Source organism: Bos grunniens, chromosome 3 (assembly GCF_055505025.1).
Source record: "Bos grunniens cultivar Pamir isolate PY7600 chromosome 3, Bosgru_T2T1.0, whole genome shotgun sequence".
Taxonomy (NCBI): Eukaryota; Metazoa; Chordata; class Mammalia; order Artiodactyla; family Bovidae; genus Bos; species Bos grunniens.
This window is the reverse complement of record NC_141167.1, coordinates 90,860,158-90,878,973: the sequence shown is the minus strand read 5'-3', so window position 1 is coordinate 90,878,973 and position 18,816 is coordinate 90,860,158. Positions and strand designations below refer to the sequence as shown.

Genomic DNA, 18,816 nt, shown 5'->3' with positions numbered 1-18,816 from the left:
ATAAGTAAAACAAAGCGCATGGTCTATGAAGCCCTTCTACACGCGGCTTATTATCCAACCCCACGAAACCCCAGAGAGGTAGCTATAAGTAAAACAAAGCGCATGGTCTATGAAGCCCTTCTACACGCGGCTTATTATCCAACCCCACGAAACCCCAGGGAGGTAGCTATAAGTAAAACAAAGCGCATGGTCTATGAAGCCCTTCTACACGTGGCTTATTATCCAACCCCACAAAACCCCAGGGAGGTAGCTATAAGTAAAACAACACATGCAGTATCTTGGATTAAGTCCTGGAACCAAAAAAGAATGTTAATGGAAAAATTAGTCTGTAGTTAATAGGATTGTCCAATGTTAACTTCCTAGTTATGACCAATGTTCCATGATTATGAAAGAAATTTACATCAGAGGAAGGAAAACATGTGTAACTAAGTCACTTTGCTGTATACCTGAAACTAACACAACACTGTGAATCAACTATACTCCAATATAAAATAAAACTTTAAAAAAATTTTTAAAAAATCTGAGAGCTAGGTGAAGAGAATAGGAACTCAATGTGCCAACTTTTCTATGAATTTTAAATTTCAATGGAAAGTGAAGGAAAAAAAAGTACACAACACAACCCTTCATCCTAGCAGATCATCTGCTCTCAAAAGAGCATGGCAGCTCAGTGGCGTGAAAGCTCTACTCAGCTACCTCAGTAGAACTGAAGGTGCAGACTCAAGAGTGGATGGAAGCTCTGGAAAAAACACTAGAATGGAACAGGCAAGTCCTTGGTAATCTTGGAGGGTGAACAGTGGCCAAAGAAATCATTCAAGTCCTGCACCAAGAGAGCAAGATGATTCCTGGTCTCCGGTGTATTCATAATCTGATTTACAGTCTTTATTCTTGGCACCGGAATTCATAACGTGGTTTCTTCATTTGCGGACTTTCTTTCCTACCATGCTTTACCATTTTAAGAATTAAGAGAGCTTGCGTTACTGAGGTCCTGCTGGCTGAGTCATGGGAAGAGGTGGCCAGTAGTCATTAAGAAGCCAGAGGGAGAAGTGGGCTGGGGGTAAGTCTCTTCCTATGTTGACAGTCTACAAATGTGTAATCAAGAGATGTTTACCCTGGGGTGTTTTTCTCTTGTTGCTATGTTTCATTCTCTGTGCCTTACCACCCCACTTATAAAGAAAGGAAGAAATGCACCCAATACTTCTGAGGGCTTTTCATATTTGAGGCTGGAGGGACGTTTTAAGAAAATTTTATGTGTTTCTTTATTCATCTTATACGTAATATCTGAAGGCCAACCACATGCCCAACACTGTATAGAGCCTTGGGAATATACAATAGTGACTAACACAAGGAATGTTTCCTCAGAGAGTTTTATAGTCTAGAAAGTAAAACGGACATTAAACAGAGTACATAATCTGTGATTAAATTTAAGGCAGAACCAGAAACACTATGTTTCTTCTTATCACCCAATGACTGTATTTGATCTGTTATGTCACTTTGTGAACACCTGGATTTTTAAAAAATTCTAATACATTCCAGTCTATCAAAACAGTTTTACCTAAAGCTGTAAAACTTTAAAAATCCTGATTGTGCATGAACAAAACAAAAAGGCAACCTATGAAATGGGAGAAAATATTTCCAAACAATGCAACCAACGAGGGCTTAATTTCTAAAATATACAAACAGCTTATACAACTCAGTAACAAAAAACCAAACAACCTAATCAAAAAATAGGCAAAAGACCTGATAAACATTTCTCCAAAGAAGATATACAGATGGCCAACAGACACAGGAAAAGATGTTTAACATCACTGATTATCAGGGAAATGCAAATCAAAACGGCAATGAGGTATCACCTCGCACCTCTCAGAATAGCCATCATCAAAAAGGCTATAAATAAGTGCTGGAGAGGGTGTAGAGCAAAGGAACCCTACCGCATTGTTGGTGGGGATGTAGATTGGTGCTGCTGAAACCATTTACCACAGATTGGAACTTGAACCCATGTGCCGGGGCTCGAACCCAGCCAAAGCGACCCAAACCCACATGGCTGGGACTCAAACCCAGCCAAAACCCACGGTACCTGGTTTCAGGACCTAATGAAACTCAGGTTCTTGATGTCTCATCGCAGAAAAAATTCAGAGAGACAAAGTGATAGGTAAGAAGTGGATTTATTCAGATACAGAGAGAAGCACACTACACAGACGGTGCAGGCCATCGCAGAGGGCGAGTACAGCCCCGAAATTTGGCCTGGTTAGTTTTTATAGGCTGGGTAATTTCACATGCTAACGAGTGGGAGGATTTTTCCAACTATTTTGGGGAAGAGGCAGAGATTTCCAGGGTTTGGTCCACCGCCCACTCCTTGCTCTTTTAACAGTGGCTTGGAACTGTTAAGGCACCTCTGAGTGTGTCATTCACTTGCTGATTGAGGATCAAGGTCTAGTCTTGTCCGCCAACTTGGTCCCATTTGATTCTAATCAGTTTATGTTGTGTCCTTGGGCTATGTCATTCTTTCAAAAGTTGTGCTCTGCCCCTTTCCCTCCTGTTACACTGCCACTATTGACAACAGTATGGAGGTTCCTTAAAAATCTAAAAATAGAGCCACCATATTATCCAGCAATCCCATTCCTGGATATATATCTGGAAAAAATGAAAACTGTTGATTTGAAAAGATGCATGTGCCACAATGTTCATAGAAGCACTATTTACAATAGCTAAGACATGGAAGCAGCCTAGGGATCTAACAGCAGATAAAGGGAGAGAGAAAAGGTATCATATGCGTACACACACACACACACACACACATACACACACATAGTAGAATATTACTCAGCCATAAAAAAGTAATGAAATAGTGACATTTGCAGTAATGTAGATGCACCTAGAGATTATCATACTAAGTGAAGTGCAAAAGAGAAGGATAATACATTATATCACTAATATGTGAAATTTAAAATAATGTCTGAAAAACTGTGGATGGAGGTTCATGACGTTGTACAAGAGGCAGTGATCAAGACCATCCCCAAGAAAAAGAAATGCAAAAAGGCAAAATGCTTGTCTGAGGAGGCCTTACAAATAGCTGGGAAAAGAAGAGAAGCTAAAGGCAAAGGAGAAAAGGAAAGATATTCCCATTTGAATGCAGAGTTTCCAAGAATAGCAAGGAGAGATAAGGAAGCCTTTCTCAGTGATCAATGCAAAGAAATAGAGGAAAAAAACAGAATGGGAAAGACTAGAGATCTCTTCAAGAAAATTAGAGATATCAAGGGAACATTCATGCAAAGATGGGCACAATAAAGGACAGAAACCATGTGGACCTAACAGAAGCAAGAGATAGTAAGAAGGCTGAGCGCCGAAGAATTGATGCTTTTGAACTGTGGTTTTGGAGAAGACTCTTGAGAGTCCCTTGGACTGCAAGGAGATCCAACCGGTCCATTCTAAAGGAGATCAGTCCTGGGTGTTCTTTGGAAGGAATGATGCTAAAGCTGAAACTCCAATACTTTGGCCACCTGATGCGAAGAACTGACTCTCTGGAAAAGACCCTGAAGCTAGGAAAGTTTGAAGACTGGAGGAGAAGGGGACGACAGAGGATGAGATGGTTGGATGGCATCACTGACTCGATGGACATGGGTTTGAGCAAACTCGGGGAGTTGGTGATGGACAGGGAGGCCTGGCATGCTGCAGTCCACTGGGTCACAAAGTCAGACATGACTGAGTGACTGAACTGATTGACTGACCAACACCCACAGGTTGTTCCACTTCAGCATCTGCCCTGTCCATAACTTCCTCACCTGTTTTCCCTGCTATAGTCTTGGGTCAGGTCCTTACTCGCCCAGCAGGATTCTTGAGATAGTCTAAGGGCACCCTCAGCCTGGGGTCTCATTCCTCACTTCCAATCCCCCCCCAACACTACTACTGTCACAGTAAAACCATGACAAGGTTAAAATATGCCTGTCATATGCATGTATAAGAAACACGTGACAAAGATTAATTTAACTCCTTAATGAAGAAACTAGCAGAATAGTAAATCCAGTTCAAAGGAAAGTTCAAGAAGCTATAGTGGATGATAAAAGGTATGCTGGAAAGATTGCAGACTTAGAGACAAGAGAGAGAAAATAAAATTAACCTTAGCTCTTTCACACTGTTACATTCCTTGCCAGTGGCTTCATTCCCAGGTCTCCTACTCTGACGCCTCAGGCAGGCCAGGCCCTCTTCAGGCACTCCAGGCCTCCTTGCGGCTAGGGGGAGGGGAAGGCAAGTTCAAGTCCTCAGGATCCAGGTCTTTCCACAGTTCACCCCTCCGCAACCCCAGAGTTCATCAAACTGCCGGAGAGTTTTGTTCAGTGCTCCCTCAACAGTGATGATACTGAGTTCAAGCTCCCCGAGTGACGGGCCACTAAATCTGAGAGATGAGGTGCTGAGGCAAGGAATACGACTATTTGGAAAGCTGACCAAGAAGATTTTGAGATTAATGTCTCAAAATAACCATCTTGTCAGGATCTGGAGGCCAGGTTCTCTTATAAAACCAGAGAGAGAAGAGGTGAGGAATTAAAAATAAAAAAGCAGGACAGACAGGGAGAGGCAGTGAGGACGTGGAGGAAAAAGAGGCGCGTCTCGCAAAACATCTCTGGGATGGCCAGCCTGTGGAAGGGATGTGTTAATCTCTTCTTTCTTGCAACATTTTACAGGTGGGCAGGGTCAGATAATCTCTCTGTGAGTTGAGTGAAGGCACTTTAACAGTCCGGCAGACAGGCAGGGTTCTCTGAGGTGGGCCATTATGTGTGATTCTAAGAGCAAAGGCAATGAAAATCAAGTCAAAGAAACAGTTCCCACCTGGAGTCAGAACCGACTCTTCCCTGCAACTGTTATGACCCCATGTCTGTGCTGATCCACATGAACTTCGGGAAAATGCAATGGCGCAGCCCCTGCTTCCTGGATTGTGGCTTCTTATTTACATCACCACAGCAAGTGATTACAGGCTTACCTCTTCCATTTAGGGCTGTGCTTTTTCTGGCTGCCCTTGACACCTGGCCGCTCTCAGGCTCCTGGCTCAGCCAGGCTCTGGACAGGGCTGTGTATTTATTGGATGGGAGACCTGGATGAGAGACCATCTGCATGTTTGTGAGGCAAAAAGATGATTTCAGAGAGGCAGCCTTAGTGGTGGTGTGAAGCAAGATCTTGATTTCCTGCCCAGGAAATGAACCTGGGTAGCCTTGATGAATCCTATTCACCAGACCAGCAAGGGCTAGGGGTTAGAAGCTAATTTTCCTTGGATCTTGCCCCCAGTGAAACCTGCATTTCTCAATGGAGGCAAGGACTGTAAATGCAAGTACAAAGTTTATTATTAGATATAGAAAGCAACAAGTGGGACTGAAGGAGGAAACAGAAAGAGCTGGACTCCATCTTAGGCCAGGTTGCGAACATTAGGCTACACGCATGGTCACCCTCCCAGTGGACTCTGAACTTTGTGTCCGGTGTCTATAGAGATGGCATACCAATGGAAAACCAGACCCCCAGATAAAATAGCCTCAGGACTTGCACTTGGACTCTCCGTTGCCTAAAAGAATATGCTAATTATCTCTGTAACAGAACAAAGTGGTAAATTCCATTATGTTTATCAGGATATGACCACAGGCCTATTGATAAATATCCACTGTTTATCTAGTCATGTAACACATGAATCATGGGTTAACTTTGATCGTATCTCTCTTTTACCTTGTCCAGACTAGTTTCAAGGAATTTGGGGAGGTGGGTTTGAGTAAGGACACTTAGGGTATATAAGGTTTTCACAAAAACTGGTCGGGGTCCTTGGCTAAGAGGAGACTCTGCCTTGAGCCCTCCAGCGTAATAAACACTCCACTATCTGTATTGTCCTTCTGAGTGAGTTTGTTTCCCAGAACGCATGGCTACAACATTTGGTGCATGGGCCGGGAAACTCCTCACTTTGAAGAAATAAGTTCCATTTGGGGCTACTCCGAGGCCTTGCAGCTTGAATCTTCTAGAGTGGGGAAGGTGCCTTGCCTTTCTGGAAGGATTCTGCTTCTCAACGCCCAGACCTTTCATGTTAGCAGGTAATGGATGATAGCAGGGGACCTGAGGGCTCAGGTGAGGAGGAACCCACCCAGCAGGGTGGAAGAGGGGCCCTGATCACCCTCTGGGAGGGACTAGAAGGGGCACGGACCCACAGGAGCCTGGAATAGGCAGGCAGCAATTGCTTGGTACACAGGTCGATGAGCGTGCTAGGGCTTAGGAAGGGAATTTGCCAAGGTCATTTAGGAGGTGTGTCCACGCCATCTCAGGGAAAACTATAACCAGCGATCACCAGGGGATTTTTAGGATAGGAAACTGGTCCTTGTATGATCATATTCTGCCCTCCCCCAGGAGGTGTTCCATCTGCTGTTAAATTCTTGACAGCCTCGGAATTATCAGGCTAGAAGGAGGGGGATACATAAATGAGTGTGAATTGGCTTTTCCGGAGACGGCCTGGGACATGGGATATTTAACCCATCTGTGTTTTCATCCGCACCTGATCAAGCCCACCAAGACAGAACGGACTTTAAGGGAGAAACAGTGTTGCACCACGTGGTGTTCTGGTTTGGCCTTGCTGACCGGCAGGTGAAGACACACGGATCCCCCTTCGTCCTCTGGGATCTGGCAGGATTTGGAGGAGGATGGCCTGCCCCTCCCCCATACTGGATGATGACGCACCCTCCGGCCCAGTGCTCCACCAGGACCAGAGGCTGCCTTAATGCCCAATCCAGGGCCAGGTAAAGTTCCTGCAGCAGCCATTCCTCCTCCACCAGCTCTCCTGGAGGTCGTAGAGCCGCCACCTCAGCAGGCTCCAATCCTGGTGGCAGAAGCCTCTGGCCAGCACTTCCAGGATCTGGCTCCAGCCAAACCACCCAAGCTATACCCACCTCTCCCGATCTCAAGGATGTCTTCTTCTGCATACACCTCGCCCCAGCATCACAGCCCATCTTTGCCTTTGAATGGGAAGATCCAGTCGGGGGCATCAAACAACAGCTCACCTGGACTCCCCCACAAGGGTTTAAGAATTCCCCACCCATCTTTGGGGAAGCCTTGGCTTCTGACCTGGACTCATTCCACCCGGAAAAGTACAGATGTTGGCTCCTACAATACATGGATGACCTGATGCTGGTTGCCGAGACCAGGGAAAAATGCTGGAAAAGGACAAAAGCACTGCTCCAGCTGCTGATGGAAGCAGGTTACTGGGTGTCGAAGAAGAAGGCACAGATCTGCAAAGAGGTAAGGTATCTGGGGTTTGTTTTAAAGAAGGACACAAGGTTCCAGACCCTAGCTGTGTCCTATATGCTGATGGCACTAGCCTGATAAAACAAGGACAACGGCTGTCAGGTTAGCCAAAGCGGAAGGGGCCATCAAGACTGAAAAGGGATGGTGGGAATTGCCAAGTGGTAAATTATTGGTACCGGAGGAGCTGGCACACACTCTGGTAAGCCAAACACACCAAGCGACCCACCTAGGCCACGCTGCCTGCTCACAGGTTAATGCTGCCTCTTGGGTATCAGACAAAAACCTCTGGGTATTCAGCTGAAAGGCACGCTGCCCCTTGAACACCTGGGAGTGGACTTCACTGACATGAAACCTCACTGACACTACCATTACCTGCTGGTCATGGTATGTAGGTTCTCAGGAGGGGTAGAACCTTTTCCTACCTGGACTGAAAGAGCATCAGAAGTAGCCCGGTGCCTGCTTAGGGAAATAGTTCCCAGATTTGGACTTCCTACCGCATTGGTTCAGACAATGGCCCAGCTTTTGTAGCTGAATTTAGTACAACAAGTAAGCAAAACTTTAAACCTTAAATGGAAACTGCACACTGCATATAGGCCCAGAGTTCTGAGATGGTAGAATGAACCAACCGGACAATTAAAAGAGACTCTCTAAGTGGATCAGAGAGACTGACTGCTCCTGGGTGGACTTGCTTCCGACGGCTCTGCTCAGACTCAGGATGACCCCACAGTCCCAAGGCTATTCACCATACGAAATTGCGTATGGGAGGCCCCCTCCCATAATAAAACAGGTGTCAACAAATTTGCCTCAGGTAAGGGGGGATAGGATTTCGCAGGAGATGGAACTGGGTAAGGTAATAAATCGGGTAACTAAGTTTGGACAAGAAAGGGTGTCATTCCCCCTTGGGGAACAGATTCGTGAGTTTATGCTTGGTGACCAAGTGTGGGTCAAAGATTGGAAACTTGATTTACTAGCCCCTCGGTGGAAGGGCCCTTATACTGTTATTCTAACTACCCCTACTGCAGTTAAAGTTACAGGTATTGCCCCTTGGATCCATCATACGAAGATGAAGAGAGCATACCACGCAGACCCAGAAAACGCTGAGTGGACTGCACAGAGGGACCCCGCTGACCCTCGAGAGACTAAGACCATCCTTAAGAAGAAGGAAAAGAAGATCCCGGAGCCCCTTGAGGATGAAGCCACATAATCAACTCCTGCTGCTTGGTCTCATCAACATGCACATTCCTATGCCAACTTCCACAATTCCTCCAACTGTTGGGTATGTGGGGCTATGCCTCTGTCTGTGATGGATGGACTTCCCTGGTGGCTGTCACCGCTCTGCCAAGGAGATTTTAAACCACTCTGCTCTTTTCTGGGACACAATCATAATCTCTCCCTGCTCTCTGGGTGTAAGCCAGACCTACAGTCAATAGACTCGGGTCATAGGGTTACATTTGATATAAATGCCAGTGTAACAAAACCCTAACCTACAACAAGCCCTGGTAAATCTACCTTATTTACATGCTAGGTGGACAAGATCTGTGTTTCAATGGTATTAGTATATTGCTGCCTTATTCCTACCCTCTATAGGGACAACCGGAGAAGGCAATGGCACCCCACTCCAGTACTCTTGCCTGGAAAATCCCATGGACTGAGGAGCCTGGTGGGCTGCAGTCCATGGGGTCGCTAAGAGTCTGACACGACCGAGCCACTTCACTTTCACTTTTCACTTTCATGCATTGGAGAAGGAAATGGCAACCCACTCCAGTGTTCTTGCCTGGAGAATCCCAGGGACGGCAGAGCCGGGTGGGCTGCCGTCTCTGGGGTCACACAGAGTTGGACACAACTGAAGCAACTTAGCAGCAGCAGCAGCAGCAGCATAGGGACAACAGATATTATGATTAAAGTAGAGCCTTTGACTAATTTCACAAAACAGGCCCTCCTAGATAGAACAAAAGCCATCCAAGCCTTAAATGAAGAGCAAATCCAAATGAGAAAAGCAGTAATTCAAAATAGAATGGCTTTGGACATACTCACAGCTGCTCAAGGAGGGACCTGTGCTATAATTAAGGTTGAATGTTGTGTATGCATTCCTGACTTATCTGGCAATGTATCAACTGCTTTAGATGACATGAAAAACCGGTAAAAGCAATGTCAAATGAAAAGATTCCTTTCTGGACTTTGGTCCTATCTTGGGTGAAGGGCGATTGGTGGAAAACTATATTTACCATTGTTATAAGTTGCCTTGATAGTTCTGCTTTGTGGACCCTGAACTTTACAATGTATTATGAACTTTGTGACCCGAAGGTTGATGTCATTCTCCCAAACTGGGGGTCGGAGAACCAGGGTGCAATATATCCCTATGAGTGATGCTCATAATATGAATTAAGAGCATCAAGAGGGGAGAATGAAGGAGGAAACAGACAGAGCTGGACTCCACCTTAGGCCAGGCTGCGAACATTAGGCTACATGCATGGTCACCCTCCCAGTGGACTCTGAACTTTGTGCCCAGTGTCTATAGAAGTGGTATACCAATGGAAAACCAGACCCCCAGATAAAATAGCCTCAGGACTTGTACTTGGATTTTCCATTGCCTAAAAGAATATGCTAATTATCTCTGTAACAGAACAAAGTGGTAAATTCCATTATGTTTATTGGGATATTGGAGAAGGAAATGGCAACCCACTCCAGTACTTGCCTGGAGAATCCCATGGAGGGAGGAGCCTGGTAGGCTACAGTCCATGGGGTCGACTGAGCATATGACCACAGGCCTATTTATAAGTATCCACTGTTTATCTAGTCTTGTGACACATGAATCATGAGTTAACTCTGATCGTATCTCTCTTTTACCTTGTCCAGACTATTTTCAAGGAATTTGGGGAGGTGGGTTTGAGCAAGTACACTTAGGGTATATAAGGTTTTTACAAAAACTGGTCAGGAAAGAGGAGACTCTGCCTTGGGCCCGTGGTGTAATAAACTGCACTCCACTATCTGCATTGTCCTTCTGAGTGAGTTTGTTTGCCGGAATGCGTGGCTACAACAGGAGAGCACACAGAAAAATCGTTAAGATAGAAGCAAGGCAGAGATTCCCAGGTGGCACAGTGGTAAAGAATCTGCCTGTCAATGCAGGAGATGCAAGAGACACAGGTTTGATTCCAGGGTTGGAAAGATCCCATGGAGAAGGAAATGGCCATCCGCTCCAATGTTCTTACCTAGAAAATTCCATGGACAGAGAAGCCTGGCAGGCTACAGTCCATGGGGTCGCGAAGAGTCAGACACAACTTAGCACCCCTGCGCGTACACACACACACACACACACACATGGCAGAGGTGTGCACCCAGAGAGAAAGGGTATGGGCATCTTTCCTAATGAGGAGGAACACAGTGAAGCAGTTGAATCATTTACTTATATAGAACAGTTCTTTTGGGTCTTTGTTTACCTTTAATTAATCTGGTTTCTTTTTCCACACCTGACCTACCCTAAGGCCCTCCCTGACATGTGCGTGCAACGTTTTTCCATGATGGATTCCAGCCCAGGGGGCTCTGGAGTCACATATTAGCATCACATATTATGGAGTGGTGCCTTCTCCTTTTTGACCCCTAAGGATGCTTTGGGCACATATGAAATGTCTCCCTTGCCCCAAGGATGGGAAATACATGACCTCCTGATCCTTTATTCAAACAAGGTTTAGCCCCTCTGTTCCTGCCATGACTGTTACCTTAAGGCATCCACAGGAAACAAAACCCGGCTTTTTACCCTGTCAGTTGTTCTCCATTTCGGAGAACAAACAGGAGGCTGATTGTAAACATCTAACCTGGAGCCTAGTGGAGGTGATGGAATTCCAGTTGAGCTCTTTCAAATCCTGAAAGATGATGCTGTGAAAGTGCTGCACTCAATATGCCAGCAAATTTGGAAAACTCAGCAGTGGCCACAGGACTGGAAAAGGTCAGGTTTCATTCCAATCCCAAAGAAAGGCAATGCCAAAGAATGCTCAAACTACCGCACAATTGCACTCCTCTCGCACACTAGTAAAGTAATGCTCAAAATTCTCCAAGCCAGGCTTCAGCAATACGTGAACCATGAACTTCCAGATGTTCAAGCTGGTTTTAGAAAAGGCAGAGGAACCAGAGACCAAATTGCCAACATCCGCTGGATCATCGAAAAAGCAAGAGAGTTCCAGAAAAACATCTACGTCTGCTTTATTGACTATGCCAAAGCCTTTGATTGTGTGGATCACAATAAACTGTGGAAAATTCTGAATGAGATGGGAATACCAGACCACCTGACCTGCCTCTTGAGAAACTTATATGCAGGTCAGGAAGCAACAGTTAGAACTGGACATGGAACAACAGACTGGTTCCAAATAGGAAAAGGAGTACATTAAGGCTGTATATTGTCACCCTGCTTATTTAACTTCTATGCAGAGTACACCATGAGAAACACTGGGCTGGAAGAAGCACAAGCTGGAATCAAGATTGCCAGGAGAAATATCAATAACCTCACATATGCAGATAACAGGACCCTTATGGCAGAAAGTAAAGAGGAACTAAAAAGCCTCTTGATGAAAATGAAAGTGGAGAGTGAAAAAGTTGGCTTAAAGCTCAACATTCAGAAAACGAAGATCATGGCATCCGGTCCCATCACTTCATGGGAAATAGATGGGGAAACAGTGGAAACAGTGTCAGACTTTATATTTTTGGGCTCCCAAATCACTGCAGATGGTGACTGCAGCCATGAAATTAAAAGACGCTTACTCCTTGGAAGAAAAGTTATGACCAACGTAGATAGCATATTGAAAAGCAGAGACATTACTTTGCCAACAAAGGTCCATCTAGTCAAGGCTATGGTTTTTCCAGTGGTCATGTATGGATGTGAGAGTTGGACTGTGAAGAAGGCTGAGCGCCAAAGAATTGATGCTTTTGAACTGTGGTGTTGGAGAAGAGTCTTGAGAGTCCCTTGGACTACAAGGAGATTCAACCAGTCCATTCTGAAGGAGATCAGCCCTGGGATTTCTTTGGAAGGAATGATGCTGAAGCTGAAACTCCAGTACTTTGGCCACCTCATGCAGAGTTGACTCACTGGAAAAGATTCTGATGCTGGGAGGGATTGCGGGCAGGAGGAGAAGGGGATGACAGAGGATGAGATGGCTGGATGGCATCACTGACTCGATGGACGTGAGTCTGAGTGAACTCTGGGAGTTGGTGATGGACAGGGAGGCCTGGCGTGCTGCGATTCATGGGATCGCAAAGAGTCAGACACGACTGAGCGACTGAACTGAACTGAACTGAACCTGGAGCCCTCTTATCCCCTGTTTTAGGAAATACAAATAGGCTAGTTGCTGGTGTCCAGACTGAAGCCTATCTTTTTCTCACCCCAATAAATGTAAACAGGAGGTCAGTTGTAAATGCCTAGCCTGGGTATTTGGCACCCCACTCCAGTACTCTTGCCTGGAAAATCCCATGGACTGAGGAGCCTGGTAGGCTGCAGTCCCTGGGGTCGCTAAGAGTCAGACACGACTGAGCGACTTCCCTTTCACTTTTCACTTGCATGCATTGGAGAAGGAAATGGCAACCCACTCCAGTGTTCTTGCCTGGAGAATCCCAGGGACGGCAGAGCCGGGTGGGCTGCCGTCTCTGGGGTCACACAGAGTCGGACACGACTGAAGCGACTTAGCAGCAGCAGCCTGGGTATTTATAGGCTGTCTGCTACCTCAAAGGTATGAGTGAACACAGAGCATCCCAGAGCCTGGGCCTAAACAACAGTAAATAGATAGACAGCAAAGGTTTATTCTCTGGATAATACTCAACCATAAAAAAGAATGAAATAATGCCATTTCCATCAGTATGGATGGACCTAGAGATGATCATACTAAGTGAATAAGAAAGAGAAAGACAAATATCATAAGATATCACTTATATGTGGCATCAAAATATGATACAAATGAACTTATCTATAAAACAAAAACAGACTCGCAGACTTGGAGAACAGACTTGTGGTTGCCAAGTGGGGTGGGGAAGGGCTAGATTAAGAGTCTGGAGTTAGCAGAGGCAAACTAATATATAGGATGGATAAACAACAAAGTCCTATTGTCCACCAAAGGGAGCTATATTCAAACCTGTGATAAACTACAATGGAAAAGAATGTGAAAAAGGATGTGTGTATGTGTATATATATGTATAATTAAATCACTTTGCTGTACAGCATAATACAACATTGTAAATCTACTATACTTCAATAAAATTAAAAAAAAATTTTTTTAAGTTTTATTCTCCTGGAATAATTCCCACCAGTTCCCACAATTACATATGGTTTAATTCCTATCATAAATTGATTATTTCATGTAACTCTTAGTTATTCTGTTCTCTGCACAATCCTGACTGATATACTCCTCAACTTTTCTCAATAATCCTTTAGGCCCTCTAGGCCCAGGGTTCTGATGTCTCTTCATGGTGCAGTGGTTATTAAGAGAATGAACTTTGATGCTAAATTCCAGCTCAGGCCCTCCCCAGCTCTGGCTCCCCAGGCAGAGTATTTAACTACTCTAAGCCTCAGTTTCTACACCTGTAAAATGGGAATAATAACATATCTCCCTTAGAAGCTTGCTAGGACGATTTGGGACTTTCCCTGGTGGTCCAGTGGTTAGTATTCTATAATTCCACTGCAGGGGGCACGAGTTCTATTCCTGGCTGGGGAACCAAGATCCTGCATGCCACGTAACATGGCCAGAAAAAAAAAAAAAAAAAACAGAAGTTTGCTATGAGGATGAAATAAGATAATGGCAGTAAAATTCTTAGCACAGACCTTCACCTAGTGTAAATACTTGATATTCACTATGATCATTACCTTTGTCATAAATAACCCCTATCACTGACTTGCTTTTCAGAACCACCATCAACACACAGACCAGAGTGTGAACTTCTTGAGCAAAAGAGACACCCCTTTTGATTGGAGAGTTGAGGAAGCTTCCTGGAAGAGGTGTCTTGTCAGCTGACCCTGAATTGTTGGATTGGGGTAGGTAAATAGGGGAAGGATGGCATCTCTCCTGGAAAGAAAAAAACAGAGATAGGTATAGAGAGACCAATGCTATAAACCAACTAGACTTTGAAACTTTGCAAATTATCTTAATTGAGGAACCGTGTGTTAACAGACATTGCATCAGGCCCCAGGCTGGGCTAGGAAGATAGAATGCTGAATAAGAAGCTTTTTGTCCTTTGGGAGCAAGAGAAGGAAATTGGTGCTTACAATCACAGTATAATGAGGACCCCAAAAGTCCAAGGACTCAAACGTGAATCAAGGGCAGACAGTTTCCCAAGCCCAGGTCTGATGAGGGCAGAGGACATCCCCGTGGGCCTATGGGCTGCCTTGGAGAAATGCTGAAGTGGCATCTATGTTCTACACCCATCCCCCCAACCTCCTCCTCCTTTGGAGTGAAGGTGGTGGGTTAGTACTGAGTAGTAAGTGAATGCCCCTATTCCTTGAGCCCAGTTCTCCAGGAATTAAGGTCCCAATTATAGAAGAGGCAATCAGAGGTTAAGGTAGCACATCTAAAATTATTGAGAAGAAAATAGTATTACATGCCTAAAGAAAATTTATCGAAAGAGAACACAAGACAGCAAAACGTGTTCCACCAGGAGTGTAAGCTCCAACTTTGAATATCTGAAGATTCCATCTCTGGTATGCAGACAAAGATTTGGTTTGTGGTAGCATTCAAGTATGTGCTAAAGGTATAAAACAATGAATGAGTGAGTGAATGAAGACTCAAAAGATGGATCTTCTGGGGTTGGGACTCACACACAAACTGCCCTGCTACATGCCCTCTAAGGTAGCCTAAGACTGGTGTCCTTTAAACACCTGAAACATCAACCACTTCTTTTGGGTTTATTTTTCTCCCTGCCAGCAGCACGTGGCTCACCTCCCCCACCCAAGTTTCTTTTAGCCAAAGAAATTGAGAATGCTCAACGTGCTGGAAGGACATTCCAGATGCCTGAAACCCTACTGCAAGAATCCCCTGCTAGCAGAGGACAGATTACATAGGCCCATATAGCTCTAGAAGCATAGAGGTTGATAAGCTGACAAAGTCAGGGAAAACCTCTTGATGGAGGTTACCCTTGATTGTCATGAAATCTGGATTTAAGTTTGATGCTTCTGTATAGGAAATGATTCCCTGGTAGATGAGTTCAATAAGATAGATGAGGTCATTAAGCCTTTGAGTTATCTTCACTCAAAGAATATGGAAGAGATTAATACTGAGATTCTGCAGTTTGACTTCTTCAAAAGAGTCAGAAATCATAGTCAAGAACTTTGTAAGTTTTATTAATTGTATAATTTGTTTACTTTCTTTCTACCATTATTATTTGGAACCCCATACTGTGCTAAGTCACTTGGGTTGTGTTCGACCCTTTGCAACCCTATGGACAGCAGCCTGCCAGGCTCCTCTGGAGTGGTTTGCCATTTCCTCCTTCAGGGGATCTTCCTGACCCAGGGATTGAACCCATGTCTCTCAGGTCTCCTGCATTGGCAGGTGGGTTCTTTACCACTAGCACTACTTAGGAGGCCCTTCTGCTGCTGCTGCTAAGTCGCTTCAGTCGTGTCTGACTCTAGGGTCCGCTAATTCCATCCATGTTTCTTTTTTCCTCAGGCACTGAATAAAAGTACAAAGTCCCATCTGTGCTTCCTTTCACAGCTTAAATTATTCCACTTAAGCTCTTCATCCAAATGCTATCCCAGTACGCCTTTTGAAACTTCCTTTTTATTACAAATAAATTGCTAAATAAAGCTTGCAGCATAAAAATTAAAATAATAATAATAATAGAACTCCCTGCTTGAGATCCGGCTGTGGCCTCAGTCAGTGAAATGGTCAAAAGTCCGTCAGGTTCCTCTCAGGCTCCATTCAACTCTGGGGGACAAAGAACAAACCACCACAAGTTCACCAAGGTGGTGCCACCAGAGTCGGCCTCCTGCACCATGGGCCGACGACACCCCCCTCACCATCCTCATCTTTTGATTTTGCTCTGATCACTGAAGTGTTTCTCCAGACACTGTTGACGGGCTTTAACCCTGGGAGGTGACTGACGTGGAGCCCAGACAGCTGGGCTCTTGGCAGCTCCCTGCCCCTCACATCCCACCTGGGTCAGCCCCGGCCTCAGGGTCAGGCCCCCAGGAACCAGAGCTGCTTGTGCTTCTCAGGAGGGAACAGACAGCATGGGGACCTGCTCAGGACCGGCCATGGGAGTCAGCTCAGCCCACAGCCTGAAAGCTCACCTCCTCTCCTCCCACACCCGGCAACACCAACACATCTTCACTAGGCAGGATGGTGCAGGGGGCTCGGGGCTCAGGAATACCTGGATTTCGAGCCTGGCCCTACCACTCACCAGCTGTGTAGCTCTGGGAAGACCACTTTGCTTCCCTGTGCCTCGCTTTCCCCATCTGTAAAATATGGATGACAACGGTCGTATCAGCCGGAGCTCACTGCAGGAAATAGGAACCACTCGAGGTGTTTTGAGCAAAGTGACTTGAGACGGGGCTAGATGCTTATGGGATGGTTGGGTGGAAGAGGGGAGGAGGTAAGGTTGAGTCTCTGGAGATCTGCTCCCTAGTCCTGGGCAGGAGAGGAAGGTGGGCAAATGGAGGTTGCCACTGGCAACCTGAGTTCTCAGTTCAGGATACACTGACTTGGCTGTGATCCCGGGAGCAGGCAGGGGCTCCACTGCTGCTGCTAGGGGTGGGGACCGCACACTGGACACGCTGCCAGAAATGATGCCCATCTGTGTGACCCTGCTTGCCAGAAGGGAGCAGCCAAAGCAGCAGGAAGGCGGTCTCTGGTTCCCTTTCACATTCCAAATATCTTGTGAGGGTCTCAGCATTGGATCACAGTAAGCTTTCGGCCCCGCTCCCCAAGGGCCTCTCACTGAGCCGTGCCCCTCTTGCCTCCCACCCCCACCCAGGCCCCGCTGGATGTGGCAGTGTGGGGCGCCCTCGTGTGGGCAAGGGCGGCCCTGCAGCCGCGCCACCAGGATCCCAGGCTGCCCTCCTCTCCTCATCAGTGCTGCCGGCTTCCAGGAGCCCAGGTCGCACTGTTCCCCGGATGTCATGGCTGTAGACCCCTCACGTGTCCACCTCACGTGGCACCCCTCACGTATCCACTACTCCAACTGGCCTGCCTCCAAGCTACGTTCCCTCCTTCTTATACCTCTGAGTGTTTTCTCCCTCGTATTTTAAAATTCAATGTCCTATGCATGTCAAAGAGTATGTATTAGTTTTCTAACCCTATGTAACCAGTTACCCTAAAATGTAGCACCTTAAAATAGCAAACATTTCCTCACACAGTTTCTGATGGTCAGAAATCCTGGAGCAGCTTAAAACAAAATATGATCAACACCCATGGGTCCACCAATTACTCAAGAACCAGAACGTCATATGTCCCCTTTCATCTACTTTCTTCCTCCCTAGGTAAGAGGAAATCTCCGCCTTGAATTTTGTGTCTGTCATTCCTTTGCTTTTCAAACAGTTTTGCTACATAGGTGCATATGTCTAAATAATGTTTGTTTCATTTGTTTTTTTGATCTTTATGGAAATGATGGGCTGTTGGTAGTAAGTGGTGCTCCTTCCTCCCAGCTCCAATTTTCTCTGTGTGTGTGCTCAGTCCCTCAGTCGTGTCCAACTGTTTGCCACCCTTTGGACTGTGCCCGCCAGGCTCCTCTGTTCATGGGATTTCCCAGGCAAGAATACTGGAATGGTTTGCCATTTCCTTCTCCAGGGGATCTTCCCGAACCCACATCTCTTGTGTCTCCTGCATTGGCAGACACATTCTTTACCACTAGCAGCACCTGGTTACATAAGCATTCTTTATTTATCCATTCTCCTGTATATTGACATCTGGGTTGTTTCCACTTCGAACTGAAAAATGATGCTAAGTCACTTTGGTAATGTCTCCTGGTACATGCATGCAAGTTTCCCCATGTTTATGCCTAAGCAAAGGGTGCTGGGTCCTAGGATATGCAAACAAGACAACATCAAAATATTTTCCAAAGTGGTTGCACCAATTTACACTCTTACTTGCAAGCTGTATAAAATCCTATTGATCCACATGTTCTCTCTCAAGTATGTGTGGTGGGGAAGTAGACCCATGGCTTTGGGAGAGAAGAGAGGCTCCTGGGCACTGAGACTGGCGGGGGGGGGACCCACACACCCCTGGGCCCCTGCCCAACTCCGCCAGAGGAGGTTTCAGCCCTGTGATGTTGTGATTTATGACAAGAAATATACATATGGTTTTCATCTGTATCCCCATTTCCGCCCAGAGCTCCCAAAACCCTTGAAATGTCCTAAGTGAGGAGAACAGATGAAGGTATTAATGAGATGATATTTGGACAGCACCTAAAGTTGGGTGCTGTTTACCAGAGGAGCTGAGTGAATAGAGGGTGGGAACTTTCAGTCCTACCCGCCGACCTCCAGCGAGGGAAGAGGGGCTGGAGGTTGAATAAATTACCCATGGCTAATGATGTGGACTTCCCTGGTGGCTCAGACGGTAAAGCGTCTGTCTACAATGTGGGAGACCCGGG

At 45.9% G+C, this 18,816-nt stretch overlaps 2 long non-coding RNA genes across 3 annotated transcripts; one reads left to right on the top strand and one right to left on the bottom strand.

Annotated features, from left to right (window-relative positions):
* Window positions 1-3,166: 3,166 nt before the first annotated feature.
* LOC147376068 (uncharacterized) lies at window positions 3,167-5,100 on the bottom strand. The gene is made up of 2 exons (XR_015160690.1): window positions 4,973-5,100; window positions 3,167-4,775 (listed from the first exon to the last, which is right to left on the bottom strand). It is a non-coding gene; the product is annotated as an uncharacterized LOC147376068 (long non-coding RNA).
* Window positions 5,101-5,314: 214 nt separating this feature from the next.
* LOC147376067 (uncharacterized) lies at window positions 5,315-16,167 on the top strand. 2 transcript variants are annotated; one of them, XR_015160689.1, is made up of 4 exons: window positions 5,315-7,254; window positions 8,283-8,536; window positions 14,142-14,269; window positions 15,897-16,167. It is a non-coding gene; the product is annotated as an uncharacterized LOC147376067 (long non-coding RNA). The 2 variants fall into 2 exon arrangements; XR_015160688.1 differs by lacking the exons at window positions 14,142-14,269; window positions 15,897-16,167 and having other exon boundaries at window positions 8,283-10,245.
* Window positions 16,168-18,816: the final 2,649 nt, after the last annotated feature.